This window comes from Sorex fumeus, unplaced genomic scaffold (assembly GCF_029834395.1).
Source record: "Sorex fumeus unplaced genomic scaffold, SorFum_2.1 ptg000094l, whole genome shotgun sequence".
In the NCBI taxonomy this organism is placed as follows: domain Eukaryota; kingdom Metazoa; phylum Chordata; class Mammalia; order Eulipotyphla; family Soricidae; genus Sorex; species Sorex fumeus.
This window is the reverse complement of record NW_026606151.1, coordinates 20,945,817-20,966,157: the sequence shown is the minus strand read 5'-3', so window position 1 is coordinate 20,966,157 and position 20,341 is coordinate 20,945,817. Positions and strand designations below refer to the sequence as shown.

Sequence of the window (20,341 nt, the reverse complement as noted above, 5' to 3'; positions counted from 1 at the left end):
CTCTCTTGCAAAACACAGTACCCAAAAGAAGAGAGAGAGAACAAGGGGAATGCCCTGCCACAGAGGCAGGGTGGGATGGGGGGGGGTGGGGATGAGGGGTGGGAGGGATGCTGGGACCCGTGGTGGTGGAGGATGGGCACTGGTGGAGGGATGGGTACTTGATCATTGTATAACTGAAACCCAAGCACAAAAATTTATAAGTCTATAACCGAACCTCATGGTGTTTCACTAATAAAAAAATTTTTTAAAAAGGCCTGTTGACAGATATTTATCACAATGATTTCAGTCTATTTGCTATAATAAATATAATGGCACTCTTTTAAACATATTTAAACATTTAAAATATGCTATTTATTGCAGTCTTGGTAAGTACCTGAAAAAAGATACATAGTTAGGGATCCAATAGAAAAGTATACCCAGGGGTCCCAAGTTGAAAAAATTTCTGTAGAAGGTAAAAACAGGGGCTGGAGCAATAGCACAGCGGGTAGGGCGTTTGCCTTGCACACGGCCGACCCAGGTTCAATTCCCAGCATCTCATATGGTCCCCTGAGCGCTGCCAGGAGTAATTCCTGAGTGCAGAGCCAGGAATAACCCCTGTGCATTGCCAGGTGTGACCCAAAAAGCAAAAAAAAAAAAAATTAAAAAAAGAAGGTAAAAACAGCCTAAAATTAGTGAGGTTAAGAGACTGAAAGCAGACATACCAGACATTCTCTTCGTTGTGAGTGAGTCATATTTTTCTTTCAGTAAATATTTTACAAAAAAAAAAGTTCTAACTACTGCTCACAACTGATTGCTTTCCACTTTCCCTGCTTGGTTTTTAGTTTTGCTTTGTTTTGTTTTGGCTGGTGATGGTGGTGGTGGTAGTTTGGGTTTTGAGGGATGCACATGGCAGGACTTAAGGCTTACTCCTGGCTTTTGAGCACCTGGTGATGCTCAGGGTTTACTCCTGACTCTGCACTCAGGGACCACTCCTGGTGGGGCCGGGGACCCTGTAGGTGCCAGGGATTGCTCCTGGGTGGGCCATGTGCAAGGCAAAAGCCCAACCCACAGTACTATCTCTCTAGCCTCCCTGCTTGGTCTGTGTTACCCTTATTCGTCATCAGAAAGGTTGATGGCCAGTGATCAGATAGATTCATATTGAGTTAATAGCTTTTACTGAAGTTAATCAGTAGGCGTTGCCTTTGACAGACAAGTAAACAAGGATTGTGTTGATGCTAGTTATATCCTTTATGTAGATTAGCACGCCCTTTTAGACTTGTACAAACAGAACAAATAACAGCCCACCAATGAATGCCATTAACACTCAGAATGTGTGACTCGCTTTGTGAAAACCGTTTCTCAGTTGCTTGCTAAAGCATGCAGGGGTAAAGAATCAGACGTCTGGAGTGGCATGAGGCCCCGTCCAGGTTGGTAGTATTACTCCCTTGGGGTACAGTCTTCCTTTCTCACTGTACATGAAGGGAGACGCTCAGGGAACTGGACGCAGACACTTCATCCACATCTGAATATGAGATCCGTAGGGAATTCTGAGACCTTCAAGCTTCTCTCGCCGAGGTGTTTTGCGTGGGGGAGGGCCAGAGGGAGTGACTAGTCCCTACATCTCGATGACACTCAGGTACCGCCTCTTGCTGTTTATGCTTGGATCTCTGTGCCAACATGCAGTATCAGAACTGGTATTTTGTCACCAATAAAAGGAATCTTGTTTCTGTACCACACAGGCTCCCTCTCAGGCTGCTCCCTGCAGTGCTTGGGAGACCAGGGTGAGGGGGATGGCACCCAGGGGCCAGCGTGTGCTCCGGCCCTGTGAGCTGTCTCAGCCTAAGTAACAGCTCTGACTTTACAGGGACACAGGTGCTTGGCTGTCAGGCTGTGTCACAGTCACCAGAGAGTTTGGAAGAAGGACATCCTGCTCCAGCCAAGAGAGCCGTAGCAGGTTCTGTGATTGCAACATCCTGGGAGCCCCTGAGGTGGGATTCCTGAGGTAAGACTTACCACACTTGGTTGCTTGCCACACTTGGTTGCTTGAAACCAAGGAATTCGGAGTCAGTTGTCTGTTACGGCACTAGCCAAGTGATATGAAACTCCAATGAGCTGAATGACTTGAGACTTCCTGAGTACCTCAGGAAATCTAGATCCAGAGTGTCAGCATACCAGAGGTGCCTGTTGTGGCTTTGACTTTCTGGCCTTGGGGTATTTCCCACTTCTTTCACGCCAATGACAAGACAAAATGACAAGACTTCATTTTTTCTTGCAGTTCACTGTGGGTTTTAGATATTATTGATCCAAGCATTTTCCACTGGAAATTGCGCTGATGTGGGCTGTGAGGGTGTGGGCCCCCATTCTGAGCTGCTCCGACTGACTTCACTTTCTCCCGGTTTAAAAACTACTGAAATTCAAATCTAATTTTGCCTCTATGAATAAGTGCTCCAGAAAAAAATGCATCTGGCTACAGATTCTCTCTGTGTTCTCATTACTTTTCAGAGGGTTTTTTGGTTGTTGTTCCTGTTCGTCTACAAGCCCCTTAGGTCTCTTTAATGCTTCTACCGTATTTCTCTCTTCTAAGGTAGCTTACCATAATTCTCATTTCTGCTACCAAAGGTTAGTTTTTCTTGTCTCTGAAATTGGACTCAGGCTGGAGAGAGAGCGTAGGGACTGAGGCACTTTGCCTTGCCTTCAGCCAGCCCTGCTTTGATCCTTAATACTGCGTAGGGTCCTCCAAATTCAGGAGACCACCCCAAAAATAAGTGAATCAATTGATGTCAGTAAGATCATTATCTGTGCACTTTCGTGTATGTCTTGTTCAGTGTATGTGATTAAATGTGACAGTCTCTTATTCGTTTCCAAAGCAGTAGGATATTCCAGTGTATATATATTATGTGATTGCCTAGTCCACTGTTCAGAGACATTCATATTGTTGCTATTCTGAGACTCTTACAAGTAAATGACAAAAACTAGTATTGTCTTGTTTTTATATGGAAGTGGGACTATTGGGTCAATGGGTATGTAAGAGCCCAACATTATAAGATCTACAGATATGGATATATGTAATGTATATTTGGGGAAGGCTGGGGCCCACCGACCATGCTCACGGGCAAATCCTGGCGGGAGGGGTGTTCAGGGGGTCGAAGGTTTGACTCAGGTGCACTGTGTGCAGGGCAAGCATCTTACCCACTGTGTCTCTCTCCCACCCCAAGATACTACTTCTTGTTGTTGGTGTTTTGTTTCAGGGCCACGTCAGCAAAATTCAGGGCTTACTTTTGCATCTGTACTCAGGGATCACCCCTAGCAGTTCTAAGGGAACCATCTGGGGTGCCGGAGTTGCCCAGGTCGCCCCTATGCAAGGCAAGCACCCTACTGGCTGTACCATCACTCCAGCCCACTTTTTAACAGAATTTTCAAACAGACTTCTAAAGTAGCTGTAGAGGCTGGAGCGATAGCACAGTTGGTAGGGCGTTTGCCTTGCAAGCGGCCAACATGGGTTCGATTCCCAGCATCCCATATGGTCCCCTGAGCACTGCCAGGAGTAATTCCTGAGTGCAGAGCCAGGAGTAACCCCTGTGCATTGCCAGGTGTGACCCAAAAAGCAAAAAAAAAAAAAAAAGTGGCTGTAATGATTTCTGCACTTTTTTTTATTCAACATTCTGCTAGGTGTTTAGTAGTAATTCAGTGTGTTTTAACTTGCATTTGCTTTTCCAATATGAAGCTTTGGTCATTTGTTGTTCCCCTACCTTTCTTTTAATTTATACAAAACTTTAATGTCTCAAAAGGGAAATCTGTGTTAAATGCAGTGGTAATCCCTAAACTGTCCTCACCTTCTGGAAACTAACTGTAAGCCCATTAGAGTTTCATTTTCTGAATAAAGTTATTTTAAGTTTATCCATATATTTCTGATATTGAAAAGGGAGTAAACCCATTTTGATCAATTAAGAAATAAGGAAATATATTAAGTTTATCTGATTTATCAAACAAAATTCACAAGTTATTCAGAAGAATAAAATGTCATCTACGTCTATTCCCTTAAAGAAAGAAAGCAGTTCTTGTTTGATGCCTGGGGGTTACTTCCGGTTCTGCACTCAAGAATCCCCCCGGGTGTGGTCAGGGGACCATAAGGGATGCCAGGGACAAACCCAGATCAGCCACGTGCAAGGCCAGTGCCCCGCCCACTGTACTGTCACTCCCATCCCTAGCAGGTCATTTTCACAGGTAAAATCAGACGGCAAAGTTGGGGCAGTTAATGTGGAGAACCCAGATAACCGGGTTTCACACCCCAAAGCTGAGTATTCTGGCCAAACCAGGGTCACTCAGCTAGTCGAGTGACATTCTAAAATCCCAAACCAGATAACCTGTAGGGACCCCCAGAGCGGTTCCTTGGAAGTAGCGCGAGGACGGCTGGCTTTCTCGGGCAAGGCGCGCGCCCTTCCGACCCGTGCTTCGGACTGTCCAAGTGAGTCGGAATCCCTCCCCTCCCCGCTGTCCCGAGGCTTGCGGGGGGCTGCGGGGTGCAGCCGGCAGGCACCCCCAGACGGCGACCGTCCGTGCGCGCGGGAGATGGGACTCCTTGGGAAAGGAGAAGCGCGGACGTACTTCAGGGTCTGGAGCCTGGAGCCCTGACAGCTGCCCCGGGACCCCTGGGATGACCACGGACCCGCCCCGAGCGCCCGTGCTGCTGCCGCATCCCTAGGGTGGGGGTGGGGGTAGGGTCGGCTCTTGGGGCAGACGAGGGGGCGGCGCGCGCCTCGGTCCCGGCCCTGGAGACCCTCGACCTTACAGCGCGCGGACATCCAACCGTCACCAGAACGCCTGCCCGTCGGGGGGCTGAGGCCGCAAACGTCAGAGACCAGAGCTGGTGGCGCCGAGACCCACTCGGAGGCCCCGGCCCGGCCCCCTCGGTCCCCATGGGCACTTACCTGGGCAGGCCGGGCCCGCCGTCGGGGCCCGCCCAGGTGCGCACCGACCTGCCCGAGCGCCCCGTGACCCGCCGCCCGGCCCAGCCGCTTCGCCCCGTGCACCGGGTCCAGCACGTCCACCGCGCCCACCCTGAGCCCCGGCACCGGCCTGCCCGACGGCCGCCCAACTGGGACCCCGCCCAGCCCACCGCCAGGAGGTGCAGCGAGGCGTGGAGGCGCTTTCCCATGCGGAGGCCCGCGACGTCCATCCTGGGGCCCCAGCCGGCCGACTGGTGGGAGAGTTACCTCAAGCGCAGCATCTGGTCCCTGCGGCACCCGCGCGCCGTCTGGAGCCCCGTGACCGTCAGGATCGCACCTCCGGAGCCCCGCGGGCCGCCTGCTCCGCCGCCGGCCGAGGTCATCACCCTGGCGGGCTCGGCGACCGCCGAGAAGACGCCTAGCCCAGACCCGTGTGCCAAGGAGACGGTGCTGACCGCCCTCCGGGAGAGCCGGCCGGAGAGGGTATGGCTGGTGGAACCCCTGTTCGCAGAGAACGTGGACCCCCAGAGCCCAGTGCCCAGACCTTCCGCCTTCAGGACCCCGAGGAGAAGCGGGGACCCTCCTTCCTACGCGCCCCGGCCTGGGCCCCTGCTGCGGGGCTGCCCTCCCCGGAGCTCGGGCCGCGCCTTGCGACAGAGGCCCAGCAGCTCTTCTGTCAGCTCCGGGGCCAGCAGGTCTCCGCTGGGCCCAATCCGGGGCCCGAGGAACGCCATCAGCAGCTCCTACAGCTCTGGGAAGGAGGCCTCCGAGCCTCGGAAGACGAGCACATTCCCCGCGGCCCCAGAGTGGCCCGTGAAAAGGCCAAAAAAGGGCCGTGGCGGCCACTCTCCAGTGCCACTGGCATCAGACACGCCCGTCGGGGACTCAGGCGGCTCCTGGCTGCCCACACCAAAGGCTCTGCCACTGCCCTGTAACCCCCGGGTCACTGCAGCCGCGGCTGCAGTATCCCCGCTCAGCAAGGCCTTCCCTGCCGGAGACCCCACTGGGGAGAAGAGAGCTGGACCCCAGCTGAGCCACCAAGCCCAAGAGGTCACAGCTCACACCACCACAGACGGTGACCCTGAGAAGCCACGTCCCCTGCCTCACACCTTGCTCTGTGTGGAGACAGTGCCAGCCCTGACTGCCCAGCCAACGACGCTGGAGAGTTTACAGGAAGGCCAGCAGCCCCCCGACACCCCACTGTGCCCCCCAGCTCCCGCAGGTGCCATCACCGTGACCCAGTCACCTCCGGAGGCCCCCAGCCCACTCACCCCTCCGGCTGCCGCAGAGCCCAAAGCTGCCTTGGTCCTCCTGACCCCGGTGTCTGCCAACTCGCTGGCCACGGACGCCCTGCGGCCACCTGCAACCCCAGAGGCCAACGGGTCTGCCCAGACCCAAGGCTCCCTGGGCGACGCGCCTGGGCCCCCCACTCGTGAGCTCAGGGGGCCGAGTCACCCCGCACCTCCGGCTGCAACTTCCGCCGACCTGGGGACCACAGCCATCTCGGGGCTCCCCCCTGGTAGTGAGCCCAGAGGCCCCCCGTCTCCTGGAGTCTCCCCAACTCAGAGCAGCCTGACTTACACCTTCAAGCCTATCTTTGGTGCCATGGGACCGCTGCAGGCCGGCTCCGTGGGGACACCCCTCTCTCTCGGGCAGAGCTCACCCTCAGTGCCCCCCACCACCCCTCACCCCATCCAGGGACTGGTCACGGCTTCCTCAGCGGCGGGGATCCCCAGCCCCGCGGACGCCTCCCAAGCTGGTGCCTCCCAGTCCCCGCTGGATCCGGGTCGCGTGATCGTCACCAGGGCCGTGAGCTGCACTGTCGCCACTGGCCCACTCAGGGCCACGCAGGTGGTCAGCACCAGCCTCTCCTGCACCGCGGGCTTTGTCTTCCCGCCACCCGGGCCCCCCGGTGCCTCCGCCCCGCGCACCATCCCCGTGTCCAGCCAGGTGCTTCCTAGCGCTGTGCCTATTTCCAGCAGCGGCGCCACCAACCTGCAGACCCTCGGGAGCCCCCTGGCCACCGCACAGCCAGCGTGGTCACCCAGCGTCGCCAGCGCGGCCCCAGCACTAGCAGGTCCCACGCTACCCCAGCCCCCCTCCGTGGGAGCCGCGTCCCGGCCAGCGGGCGGGTCGGCCCCCAAACAGAAGCCCAAAGCGCCCCCGCCGGGATGCTCTGCGGGGACCATCCCCACGCCCGGCTTCGGCAGGACCACGACCCTGGGCACCAGCATCCGGCCGGACGCGGGCAGCACGGCGGCGGGGTCTTCCCTCCAGGCCGGCTCGGCTGCTTTGGGGGCTGTTGCGCTGGTCCCCCACCATGGGGCTGGCGGCTCCGTGTTTGGCAGCTCAGCCCCGAGACCTTTTGCCTTCGGGGGCTTAGAGACCCCGATGGACTGTGCGGAGAGCGGGCCTGGCGGCGGAACGGCCCAGAACTTGAGCTCCACGGCCCAGGCAGGCGCGTTCATCGTGGGATCCGTGCCACCAAGCGGCACCACGGGCCTGGTCACCGCCTTCGCGGGAGGCTGGAGCCAGAGCATCCCGGGCCGGGGCAACCAGGGCTCAGCATTCGCCTCGGGAAGAGCCGCGTTTGGCGGCCTCGTCATCGCCCCTTTTGCCCCGAACTCCACTGGCCCCGGCCGAGCTCAGCTCAGCACCGGCCTTGGCGCCGGGGTGCCCCCTCCACCCACGCAGGGCGCGCTGGGCAGGGGCTCTTTACGCTCGGCGGCCCCTTCGTTTTCCATTGGCGCCAAGTTCAAAACCCCAAAGAGTCGTGAGCACGGCCACTCCCGGAGGCATCATGGCCACAAGAAATAGTCCATGCCGGTCACCCGCACCCTGATCGCGACCACTGCACTGCCCGGAGAAGCCTCCGTTTCACATCTCACTCATTGTCCCTCCACGGTTCCAGTCCACATTAGGATAACCACGGTCTTCACTGGTGAGAGAACGAACCGGGTAGAACCCACTTGGCCTTCCAGCCCTGTCTGGCAAGGGCGCAGGACTCTCCCGGGGAGCAGACTGGGCGGGCAGCCGGTCACCCAGGCCCTCTGGCCTCTTCGGAAGGAGGAATAGATTCTCTCAAAATCTAACTGGCTTTCATGTGGCCTTCAAAAGTGAGTCCCCTTTTGGGGCCAGCGTGGTTGTACAGAGGTAGGGTGCTTGTCTGGCAAGTGGCCGACCAGGGTTTGATTTCTGGCAGCCCAGATGACTCCCCAAGTCGGTACTCCATATGGAACCCTAAGCCTGCCAGGCTGAGCCAGGAGCACCGCCAGGTGTGGCCTCAAAACTAAAAGCAGTACCCTGGGAAAGGCCAGTTCCCCTTTCCTTGTTGCTTTCTTCTTTGATGATTTCTTTGGTGTCACTTGGTCTTTTTGTTTGTTTGTTTGTTTTGCTTTTTTTTGGTGGGGGGGTCACACCCGGTGGTGCTCAGGGGTTACTCCTGGCTCAGGCACTCAGGAATTACTCCTGGCGGTGCTTGGGGGACCATATGGGAAGCTGGAATTTTAACCCGGGTCGGCGAGTGCAAGGCAATGCCCTACCCAGTGTGCTATTGCTCCAGCCCCGGTGTCACTTGGTCTTAACCCAGCTTGTCTTTGAGGACCAATGCAGTCCTTTGCGGGCACCCGCAGACATTGCTCCCAATGCGCCAACTCCTCACATCGGGTTTTTGGCATCTTTCCCGCAAACATATTTGAACCCCACCTTTCACTTTACCGATTAAATCCCTGGCAGACTGGCAGGCCTGTAATTAACCCCGGCCCCCAGATCTGGCCATTTCCCCTCTCCCCCAGCTTGGCTGACAGGTCAGCCATTCCTGCTGGCCCTGGCTAGTTCGCCACTCACCAGCGAGTTCACCCAGACCCTTGTTCTCTTCTCTTGGCTGCGGGTTGTGTTTCATGCTTCACACAGAGTGTGCTGGAGTTCTGACTTCCGGGAGGTTGAAAAGGTCAAGGTTTCTTGACCCAGCCAGTTGTGAGGGCAGCCCCCCGAACAGAGGCCAGGACTGACCCTTGGGACTGCAAGTAGAATTCTGTCTTAAACTGTTAATGTGAGACCAGAGTGTTTCAGACGGGGGAACTTCACAGCAGATGGGAGAGGAGGTTTTGGGGGGCGGGGAGCCTCGCAGGAGCTGCTGGTTTACCATCATTCAGGCTCCTTCTAATGCAAGCCAGGCTCAGGGAGGGAAGCAAACTCACTCTTCACCTTTCCTTTTAATCTGGACCTTGTAAAATCACACACTCCATTCAGTCTCTTCCAGAGGGGGTAAAAAGGCCAAAGTACCTCTTGGATCTCCAAACAAAAAAAAGAGAGAGAAGATACCTAAGCTGCCCTCTGCATTCTATATTCACTATATTTAGGGGAGGCCTAAGGCCAAACTCTGACATCTTCCTAAGCACATGTCATCAGATGGGGAAAAAGACAAGAATGACTGTCACTTCTTCAAGGTCCTGTTTTCTGGATATCTGGGGAGAAGCCTAATAGGAAAAAGCAACCAGAAACTGGCTGACGAAAACAAATTGCTAAAGTAGGTATGATACAGGAATTACTATTAAACTCATGTGGATGCAAAGACATATTTAGGAATTTACCATCGGCCACCCAATTCATTCACAATTGCAACTCCAGCGGCTGCAGAGTGAATGCTCACTTACACCTCATCGTAGAAAATCAAAGAATTCTAACCCAGGTATTTCTGACCCTCGGTATCCAGCCTGCTTAACTTTTTAGGACATTCCTCACATTCTTACTTTGGACAACCTGGCAGGCTACCGAATGTAACCTGCCCACACGGCAGAGTCTGGCAAACTCCCCGTGGCGTACCCAATATGCCAAATACCAGTAACAATGATGGATCTCATTCTCCTAACACTGAAAGAGCCTTGAATATGGCACTCTTTAAAATCTCAGGGCTAGGATGAAGGAGACGTTACTGGTGCCTGCTCGAGGCAATCGAAGAACAACAGGATGATCGTGACTGTGGTTCACAGTCCTGTTCATGACAGGGTTTCTTAGAAAACCATCCTAGAATCACACCCTCCACGGGAGTGGCCACTCTCCACCATTGCCCCGGTCCCCCCATCTCCCCGTGTCAATCTGAGTGGATTGTTTGTCATCAGCTCATGGACTTTTCTGCAGATTAGGAAATGAACGGAATATGGCGGAGATACTCAACAGAATGTCCAATCATTCATTCAGAAAACAATGGGCAGCTGGGGCTGTGGAGGTGGCTCAGGGGTCAAGAGCACATGCAAGACCCCCTATTCCATCACTAGCACTCCATGGTCCCCAGACCATCACTGGGCATGGCCCTGGTGACACCCGCCCACCTCTGATCCCTAGCAACACTCATTGGTTGCCCCTTAGCTCCAGGAACAGGACTTTGGAGTCCCCCCAATCATAATAGGCAACTGTTACTGCTTATTAGACACTCTTAATGTCTGATATTTTGGCATGGTGCGGAGAGTTGAATGTAAGGCCTCAACCGTGCAAGGCTTGTGTTCAACAGTTACGCTATATCCCTGGTCAATATTGAGATATCACAATAAGTGACAAAATTGCTGTAGCAAGGGGCAGGAGAAATGGGGAGAAAATCAAGAATGGGAAATAAATGAATAGCTACTAACCCCACCCAAAAGAGGTTACAGCGTATTATAAAAATAGACCAAACAGGATATCAGAAACCGCACTGAAGGTTCCTCTGAAGTCTTTGCCAAAGTTGACATCTAAGCAGTAACCCAAAACCACGCATGTGTATGAAAGAAGAGGATTCCAGCAAAGACAATGGTTGATGCAAGGCTCCAAGAGGGAAATATGGAGGGGCCGAAGAGATAGCCCAGCAGGTAAGGTGCTCACCTTGCACACGTCTGACCCAGTGTCCGCCTGGGATTGGAGTTAGAGCGAGCGAGGCTCTTCCCTGGCAAGTGGCAGGCCTGGCTTCAGTCCCGCACGCAGGAGGTGGACCTCCCAAGGCCCGCCAGAGTGAGCCCTGAGCACGACCAGGTGTGGCCCCAAAGGCAAAAGCAATTACATTGGGAACAGATGAGATCTCTCAGAGAACAGCAGACGAGAGTAGGAGGGCTGAGTTACGTCTTTTTTAGCTTAGCAGCAAGTAATGAGCTTCTCAAAGGTAGCTAGTAGAAATAGCTAAACTCTACCCATCCCCCCTAAATTCTGCATCATCAGACAAAAATGATCTATTCCAAATGGGTTCATGGATCTAATAACATGAAAAATATAACTTTAAAAAGTCAAGAAAATGGGGGCAGAGAGAGAGTATAACAGGTAGGTACTTGCTTTGTGTATAGCCAACCCAGGTTCAATCCCCAGCAGCATTTATGGTCCCTGAAGCACCACCAGGTTTGGACCCCCTAATAAAAACCAGAAGAAAATAGACTATATTTAATCCTTTTACAATCAAAAATACATCTGGCTATTAAAATAAAAAAACTTCATAAGAACAGTACTGTAACGCAAAGTTAAGACTTCTTTTGAAACCAAGAATATTTTCAGCAGGTATGTATATACAAATACATTCATCTGCATACATGTAACTATACATACAAATACATCTAGATAGATGTGTATATATAAAGAATTTCATGAACTGGGGAGATAGCTCAAAGGGCTGGATTGTATATTTACATGCGGGAGTACTGGTTTTGAATCTTGGCTGCGTATAACCCCTTGAGATGGTTGGGATTTCTCCCCTCACCGCCGCCCCCACCAAAAAAGAATTTCATCATGAAGACAAGAGAAAAATACTGTGGAGGCTTATAAATACCGTATTTAGAAAAGAGACATTGTCCGACAAAAATATAAGGACACAATGGGCCGAAGTGATAGTACAGCGGGTAGGGCATTTGCCTTGCATGCGGCCGACCGGGTTTAAATCCCGGCACCCCATATGATCCCCAAAGCACCAGCAGGAGTAATCACTGAGCATTTCTGGGTGTGACCCAAAAAGCAAAAAAATACATACTATTGGTGGAAATGTAAGTTGATTACTGATCTACTGACTGAGACTACAGTTTAACTTGTCTTCTACCAAACCAGGAAGGTAATTACCCGGAAGGATATGGTCCACAAGGGAAAAAAACAAGACCCCAAAACCCCCAAACCCAGCCCAAACCAAACACAAATAGGAGCCGGTAGAGAAGGCTCGCGGGGCGTCTGGCGTCTGCGCCTAGAAAGAGCAGCAGCGCCCTCTAGTGGCAGAACCTTTGCCGTGGGCCAGGAACGCGTTGCAGCTGCGCGCTGGAGACAGCGGAAGATGTTCTTGAAAGTTGGACCAAGACTCTAAGCCAGGCTCAGTAAGCAACCTCCTCTTTATCATCATTTTACAACCATCATCGTAAAGACTGGTTCAGGTCTGTGCCAAATCTGAGATGCAGTTGTTACGGAAAGCAGAAAACAGACACGGCCCAAATGTGGAGCGTATTTCTGTTCTGTTTTTAAAATATGAGTGGTAACCTTATTCTTGAGAGAAAAAGTCAATGTCATAAAATAGAACGACTCTGGAGATGTTCCAGATTAAAGAAAACTGAAGGGTAATGAACAACGAATGCAATACCCGAGGCTAGACAGACTCTTAGGGTGGGAAGTGGGGGATGGGGCGGTTTACAGAGGACATTGTTGAGTCAGTTGGCATCATTGAAATACAAGAGGGTTTTTAGAAAACATTTTATCAATACGGAATGTAATGAGGTTATACATAACGACTGTCTTGAGTCTGGGAGGTAACTCAAAGGACTAGAGTGTGATACAGCATATGCACCCAGATTCAATCACAGAACGGCTGAGCACCAAGCCAGGAGTAGCCCTGAACATTGCTGGCGATGGCCCCAAAGTATCTGTCATATACTTTCTCAAATATTAAATATTAAAGGGTGATGATACGTACAATTTTCTGTAAAAGGCTATGAAAAAGATAGAAATAAAGGGCTAGAGAAAAAGAATGGTATAAAATGTTAAGGGAATCCCCACCGCCACCAAAAGAAAGATGTAGGTGATCTTCGTATTATTATTTATACTTTTTTTATTCGTTTGTAATTATATTCAAATTAAATATTTTTAAATCCTGGTGTATGCACAGTTTGGTAGCCATGTGGTGCCAGAAACCAAACCCAGTGTCTTACACAGGTGAAGCACATCTCTGCCACTGAGTCACTTCCCTGGCCTTCACATTTTATTTCCATGAAGCAAGATAGTTTTAATTGAAAAAGGTTTCCTTAGACATGAGAGGAGAGAAAGAGGAGAAATGTGCTTAAGAGAGAACACAGTCTTCTTCAGAGTGGAAATATGCGAGGAAAGAAAAAAACAAACAAGCAAAATATGTGTTCAAGGGAGAACCTGGGCTTGAAGAAAAAGCCACGCCTTCGCTTCTGAAAGTCTTTGCAGTGCAAATTTTAAAAATTCTTAGTGTTCACTAAGTCAATAATGGGTGGAGGGATAGTTCCGGATGGAAGATGTGTGCTGAAAGTAGATAAAGGACCAAACCTGATAGCCTCTCAGTATCTGTATTGCAAATCATAATGCCCAAAAGTAGAGAGAGAGTATGGGGGAAATTGTCTGTCATAGAGGCAGGGGGAGGGGTACTGGGGATATTGGTGGTTGAGAATGTGCCCTGGTGGAGGGATGGGTGTTCGATCATTGTATGACCGAAACTCAAAAATGAAAGCTTTGTAACTGTATCTCACGGTGATTCAATAAAAAAGAAAATTCTTGGTGTTCAAATAAAAATTTCATCTTCAACAAAAATTATTTTTTCTTTCGGTTTTGGGACTGTGCACTCCAGCAGTGGTAAGGGGGTAATTCCTGGCATGCGCTTAGGACTTGGGGGCCTGGAGTAAGGCAAGGTAAGCACCCTACCCGTTTAACTATCTATCCAGTCCCCCAATTTTTTCTTTCATAGGCTGTTAATATGGCATGTAAGAAATCTTGGCCTAATCCAAAGCCACAGATAATTATTTCTGTTTTCTTCAGGTATTTTATAGTTCTAATTCTTAAAACAATGTATAATTCTGTGATCTGTTTTGAGGTCATTTTTGTTCAGTTGCAAAAGTTAAAGCTAATTCCAGGTGATTTTGTATATAAGTCAAATTCATGTTTTCTTACTCCGAGTATTTGGGGCTTGGGGGTTGGGATCGTTTTGTAGTGCCTGGAATGGTACCCAAAGCCTAGAGAAGTGCTCTACCGTTGATCCATATTCCTGGCTCCAAACACATATTCTTCAAGAAAATGTCTCCATCTAATTGTCTCTGTGATTTTTGTTGAAATACCTATCTTTTCCCTCACTGAATTCTCTGGGCATTTTTATTGAAATCAGTTGACAACGTAGGAACTTATTTTTGAGTCTTGAATTCCTTACAGGTGATCTGTAAGTTTATCCTTATTGCCAATATCACAGTCTGGGTTACTGAGTTTACAAGTAGTTTTCAAATCAAGTGTAAAACTTTCAACTTTGCTTCTTTCTTCCTCAAAACTATTAGTCCTTTACAGACCTTTTTTTTCCCTCTTGCATTGTTATATGAATTTTAATACCAGCTTTTTCATTTCTGCAAAACCAAGCAAAGTAAAGGAGGAGATTTTGCTACTTTTATATTGAATTTACAGATACATTTGAAGATGACATTTGATACAAAAATCAATGTCATCTTATTTGTATCTTCACTCTAGATCAGAGAATGCGTCGTGTATTTAGATCTTTGCTTCTTTCTCCCAGCTGTTTGTTCCAGTATGTGTGTTTGTGTGTAGTGTGTTAGTAGCACAACTCAAAGCAAGCAGGTTCTTCTCGAAATTTCCTCCAGGAGTGAAATAGAACCTGCACAACTGTGAGTCCTTTAGCACTGAGGAGGCTTCAGTTCACGCTTTCTGGGACCGAAACTTTTTCCGGTTTTGCCTCTGCCGCAGATTTTTTCTGGGAAAGAGAGAAACAGAAAGAGGCTTCCCTGGAGAATCCCTGGAGAAAGTTTCTCAGTGTCTTTTCGACTAGGGGCAAAATCTCTCAGAATATGTGGGGTTCATTCTTGCTGTAAATGGAGTTTTTCTCTGCATTGTTTTAAAGGAAACAGGAGTCTTTCTCTAAACTACTGTGGGAAAAAAAACAACCCTTGGTATCCTGGCCGGTTAGCTCAGTTGGTTAGAGCGTGGTGCTAATAACGCCAAGGTCGCGGGTTCGATCCCCGTACGGGCCAGCTAGTTGTTTTACCACGTGCGACTTACTTAAATTTAACATGCGAAGATATGGTTACGCAATTCTAGCTACTAAATATACTTTTAAAACTCAATGTTGCCCACTCCTTCCAGCAGTGATTCATGAGTGCAGAGCTAGGAGTAAGCCCCCAACACTGACAAGTGTGACCCAACCCTCCCGCCCCCAAATAAATAAAAAAATCAACTTTATGTGGTCGGGAGGCAGTTACAGCGGTTGTATTCTTGGCACAACAAGTTTCCCTGGGCACCACTGGCTTGGCCTACGAGGCACCAGGAGCACAACTCAAATGTCCACTAGCACCAGAAGGGCTTTAAATTACGGAATATTCAGTGACATGCCATCAGCTACTTACAGAGCCAAGAACTTGAATGAATCTCACAGGTGTAATATTGGTTGAAAGAAAAAACACACAAATGAGTAGAGCTTCTCATTGAAACAACACACAATTAGTATGAGCATCTAATTTGGAAAATAAGTCAGAACAGAGATTTTTGTTTTTAATTTTTTTTTTTTGAGAGAGAGAATGTGGCGAGGGGTAGCATTGACCTTGGAAAACGACCAGGAGATCTTTGGGGCCAACTGAACTTGGTCTATAGTGATAGGAATGTGTTTCTCTCTCAAAATTTGTAGTTGAGATTCAGTCTTCCTGATCCTCTTACAACGGGACCCGTGAAAAGAACTGTAAAAATAATAACAACGAAGTGGCGAATAGGTGAAGATAAAGATGAAACTGGTAAACTATTGATCATCCTTGACGCTGAATGATGGATCGCATAATGGGGTAGGTATCCTGCGTCCCATGTACGCAACTGCACATACCCAGAACTTTAAAAATAATCCCACGTGCGTGTTTTAAAAAGGAACGGAATGCACACAAATATAACTCCATTCTGCATCGGAGTCTGATCTTAGTTTCGACACGTTCCACCTGCGTTTTTGGGGGGTGAAGGAAAGTGAGCGTGCGGTGATGTGGGGGGCGTTTGGGCTGGAGACCCAAACCAGGAGAGCCCCCTTCCTGCACACTTTTGCGACCGCCCCAGAATGAAACCTTCTAAAGTGAAAGCGTGTTCACGGATATAGGTATTTCTCCTCCCACTGGGCTTTGGTTTTGCGCGGCAACTCGAACTCCGTGCTCCAGCCGCGGAGCTAAAATAGAGAAAGTAAGAGAAATCCCGAGAAAGGACGGACACGTCGTTCCAAGTGACGTCGCCCCCCGAGTCCGTTCTCCCAGCACCGCTCCCGGCGGTGTGAGCTCCATCCCGGATCCGTCGGGATCTACTCCCCTTTCCCGATCCCGCATTCTCCAGCGCGTCGGGGGGTTCGCAGGATTGCCGGGAAAGTCAAGGCCGAACCCCCTGCACCTCACCTGAAGCCGAGGGGCGCCCTGCACCACCGTCTCTCTTGATGCAACTTTTCCTGCCCCGACGTCACTTCTCAGACTTCCTTCAGAGAGAAATAGATCGTGCAGATACAACTCCCTCCATTGCTTCCTTCCATTGCTTTCTGTGAATGAAGAACCTCTTTGATTTAAAACTGTAGGTCTGCAGCTGTAGAAAACAAATTATTTCCCAATGCCTTTTCAGCGTGTCTGATTTGGGGGTGTAAACTCTAAATAATAATGGTGCATCTTTTGTCAAAACAATGAATCTAGTCAAAGTAGATAGAGTGTTAGAATTCTTCTGCCACACATGCATGGGGGGGGGGTTATTGGGGTTCTTCATGATGAAAAATAAGTATTGGTAAAGGGAAATGTGTTTGATATTTGCATGACCGAGACTTAAACCTGAAAACTTTGTAACTTTTCCCACAGTAATTCAATAAATAAATAAATAAATAAAAAAAAAAATAAAAAAACTGTAGGTCTGTCTGATGATCTCCCCCATCATTAGATTTGACAGTTAAAAAATTGTCTTGGATTATTGTGGGATGGGGGGATGGGGGGTGGGAGGGATGCTGGGACCCGTGGTGGTGGAGGATGGGCGCTGGTGGAGGGATGGGTACTTGATCATTGTATAACTGAAACCCAAGCACAAAAATTTGTAAGTCTACAACTGTGCCTCATGATGTTTCACTAATTAAAAAAAATTGTCTTGGATTATGAAGGTCACTCAGGACTGATTCCTTGTTAACGCTGCAACCAAGACTTGATTGTGTGCGGTGGGGTAGCAACAGGAAAAGGGCCCTTCAGTCATTGGAAACTCAACGTCCTTTTCCAGTGTCTGCAGGGGCAGAGGGAGGGTAAAGGGGGGAACAGGCAGGGGACGGCGCAAACTCGGGGGAAAAGGTCATTTTGGCTAAGCCACATCGTAACTCGCAAAGACATTCAAGTAGCAAAAGAAACGAGCCAGCCAGGAGTCGAACCTAGAATCTTCTGATCCGTAGTCAGACGCGTTATCCATTGCGCCACTGGCCCAACGGAACAATGCTTGTTAGTTTTGGGCTTTTATGATGAGGCTTTAATTAGCAGTACAAAGAGAAGTCTTAAGTCTTGAAAAACAACAAAAAGATTGCTGTTTTATGTACGAAAATAGAAACCAGAGCCACAAAACTGGCTTTTTGTAATTGGTTTACTTGGTACGCCTTTGCTTTCAATATTCGCTCCTAAAGTAGTAAAGTCTGAGGCCAGGAATGTATAGCTCAGTAGTAGAGCACATATGTAGGTCGGCCTGAGTTCCGTTCCCATCACCTGCTAATAAATAAAACAGGATGAAAAAGAAAGATTCCATAAAAGAAAACTAATAACATACATACAGAAGCAATGTCTGTGGTAGAAGGACGTTACTGGTTTCAAGCTTATTTAAAAAAAAAAATCTCCATGTATCTTTTGGGAGAACTTGTGAACTAACCTCTCTAGCTTTTGCAGTTTAATAATCCGCATTGTTTCTACCTTGATTATATTTTTATATACTTAAGTTGGGCGGTGATGATGTATGCATGAATCAGTAATGAGTATCTGTGTTATTTAAATGTCATAAAATATATCATTTCATTTGGAAATATTTTTGATTGTAAGAATCATATCTTTTTCCTCTTACTGTTAACAGAGCGAAAACTCAGGGTGAAGGAGAGCGTCAAGAATCATGGCAAAACCGTGTGTTAAATTATGCAGCAGATAAAAGCATGCAAAAAATTAGTAAAACCCAGGAAGGGCAAAATGAGGCAGTAGCTAGGTAAAGGTGCCGATATTTTAAACACATTTGACATAGAATCTTGGAATCTAAGAACAGATTTCTTAACTAAATATATAAAACATGCTGTCGTTAGACAACTTCGTCCTTATTTATTTTCTTTTCCCAAGTCGGCAAAATAGACACCCTAGGAAGTAAAAGAATAATGCAAAAGAAGGATCTTTGAGGTGGAGAGAGGGAGTTGATCTTAATTGCACTAACGTGCATGAGGTCCCGGCTCGGACTCCTAGCGCTCTCTCCTGCCGATTCTCCCTCGGTAACCTTGAACTGAGCTGGATCAGAATCACTGGAAATAAATATTAGGGGAGCAGCAGTGAATCCGGATGCCCCATTCCGTGGACGTTTCTGTACCCAGCTTTTGACGTTGGCCAGTGCACTCTCGAAGCCGTCCTCACGCCTCCAGCACCCACTGGAGCCCCCTGCAACACCCGGGAACCCCGGATCAGCAAATGGGGGTGGAGCAGTTCCCGCCGCCTGGGATCCCTCGAAATTCAATGTGGGTCGGTTCTGAGTGCGTGGTGGAGATCTGGAAGTCGATGGACAGCATGTCCTGGCCCCGGGAGGGATGTGGGGGGCTTGGAACACAGACGGTGGGAAGCGGGAGAAACAAAAGGTGATTGAGCCACGGTCTTCGCCAACACCGTGTAGCTCGGAGGGTCAGGACGCTTGGGTTAGTCACCCCTTCTCTGCACCCCCAGTTCCATTCCATTCCACCTTCTCCACGCACAAATCCTGCCCCGAAGGGTCTGCTCTGGCAAGGAACAAACTCCGTCAGCTTGGGTTTCTTAACATTTTTTGCCAGAGTCACGCTGTTTCATTTGCTTGTTGGGCTCTCTGGATCGATGGCATATTTTTGCCTATTTATTTATTCACAATTGTAGTATGCCCTATAAAGAAAATTTAGAAATTTCATAACTAGTGTGCTGTATTGAGGAAAATTTAGAAAAACACATTTTCAGTCTTCGAGATAAGCACAGATGTCAGAGACAGGACACGAGCACTGAGCATCAGAGTAAAATTAACGCTGTTCTGGATATTCTTGATTTCAGATGACAAAAAGAATACCCAGAGTCCAAGAGTAACTGATTGGGTCACGTTGAGATCTGCCAACTTTGAATTTTCTGCCCCCGAAAGCTCCTACAAACCAGGAATCAACACGAAATGAAGTTGTAGGTCAAGGAGACACTATTGTGTAGAGACTTGGGGACAGTCCTAGAGCTAGCAAAAGAGATGTTTCCGCCCGGTTTCGAACCGGGGACCTTTCGCGTGTGAGGCGAACGTGATAACCACTACACTACGGAAACTCCTGTTTGGCTACTTTCTTCAAGGTATCGGATCTAATGCTAATTTCTACAGCTCTATATCTGATTCATATTTTCTTCTACTGTCTTTTCATTCACATGCGTTTCTTTCCCACCTAGATACAGTAAAAGCAGTGTCTGAGTTCCAGAGAGATCCGTAGCTAGGTGACCAGCTCTAGTCCTAGAGCTAGCAAAAGGGATGTTTCCGCCCGGTTTCGAACCGGGGACCTTTCGCGTGTGAGGCGAACGTGATAACCACTACACTACGGAAACTGCTGTTTAGCTGCTTTCTTCAAGGTATCGGATCTAATGCTAATTTCTACAGTTCTATATCTGATTCATTTTTTCTTCTACTGTCTTTTCATTCACATGCGTTTCTTTCCCACCTAGATACAGTAAAAGCAGAGTGTCTGAGGTCCAGAGAGATCCGTAGCTAGATGACCAGCCCAGGGACCGAGCAGAATCTCAGCTGAACCTGATCAGTAAGAGGAAGGCATGACATCGACAAAAAAGAATCACATTTATTTGATATTCAGAATGCCAATATTCACAAAGAGAATTATCATCATCCATTTACATTTACATGATCCTTGGAAACAAAACGCTTTTGGTTGGTCAAGATGCTTGCAGTCAGCTGGAAGTGAACAGGCGCTGCGAGCAGATTCCTGAAAATTGCCTTGTTCAAAAACAAGCCGCAGCCCTACCAGCCAG

At 49.2% G+C, this 20,341-nt stretch overlaps 1 protein-coding gene and 4 non-coding genes across 5 annotated transcripts in view; 1 reads left to right on the top strand and 4 right to left on the bottom strand.

Moving 5' to 3' along the window:
• Positions 1–20,341, bottom strand: part of LOC130040153 (uncharacterized) — a 249,284-nt gene that overhangs the window by 171,087 nt on the left and 57,856 nt on the right. The gene's annotated exons all lie outside the window — the stretch shown is intronic.
• Positions 15,048–15,121, top strand: TRNAI-AAU (transfer RNA isoleucine (anticodon AAU)). The gene has a single exon. It is a non-coding gene; the product is annotated as a tRNA-Ile (tRNA).
• On the bottom strand, positions 17,482–17,554 carry TRNAR-ACG (transfer RNA arginine (anticodon ACG)). The gene has a single exon. It is a non-coding gene; the product is annotated as a tRNA-Arg (tRNA).
• Positions 19,561–19,633, bottom strand: TRNAV-CAC (transfer RNA valine (anticodon CAC)). The gene has a single exon. It is a non-coding gene; the product is annotated as a tRNA-Val (tRNA).
• Positions 19,831–19,903, bottom strand: TRNAV-CAC (transfer RNA valine (anticodon CAC)). Its single transcript has one exon. It is a non-coding gene; the product is annotated as a tRNA-Val (tRNA).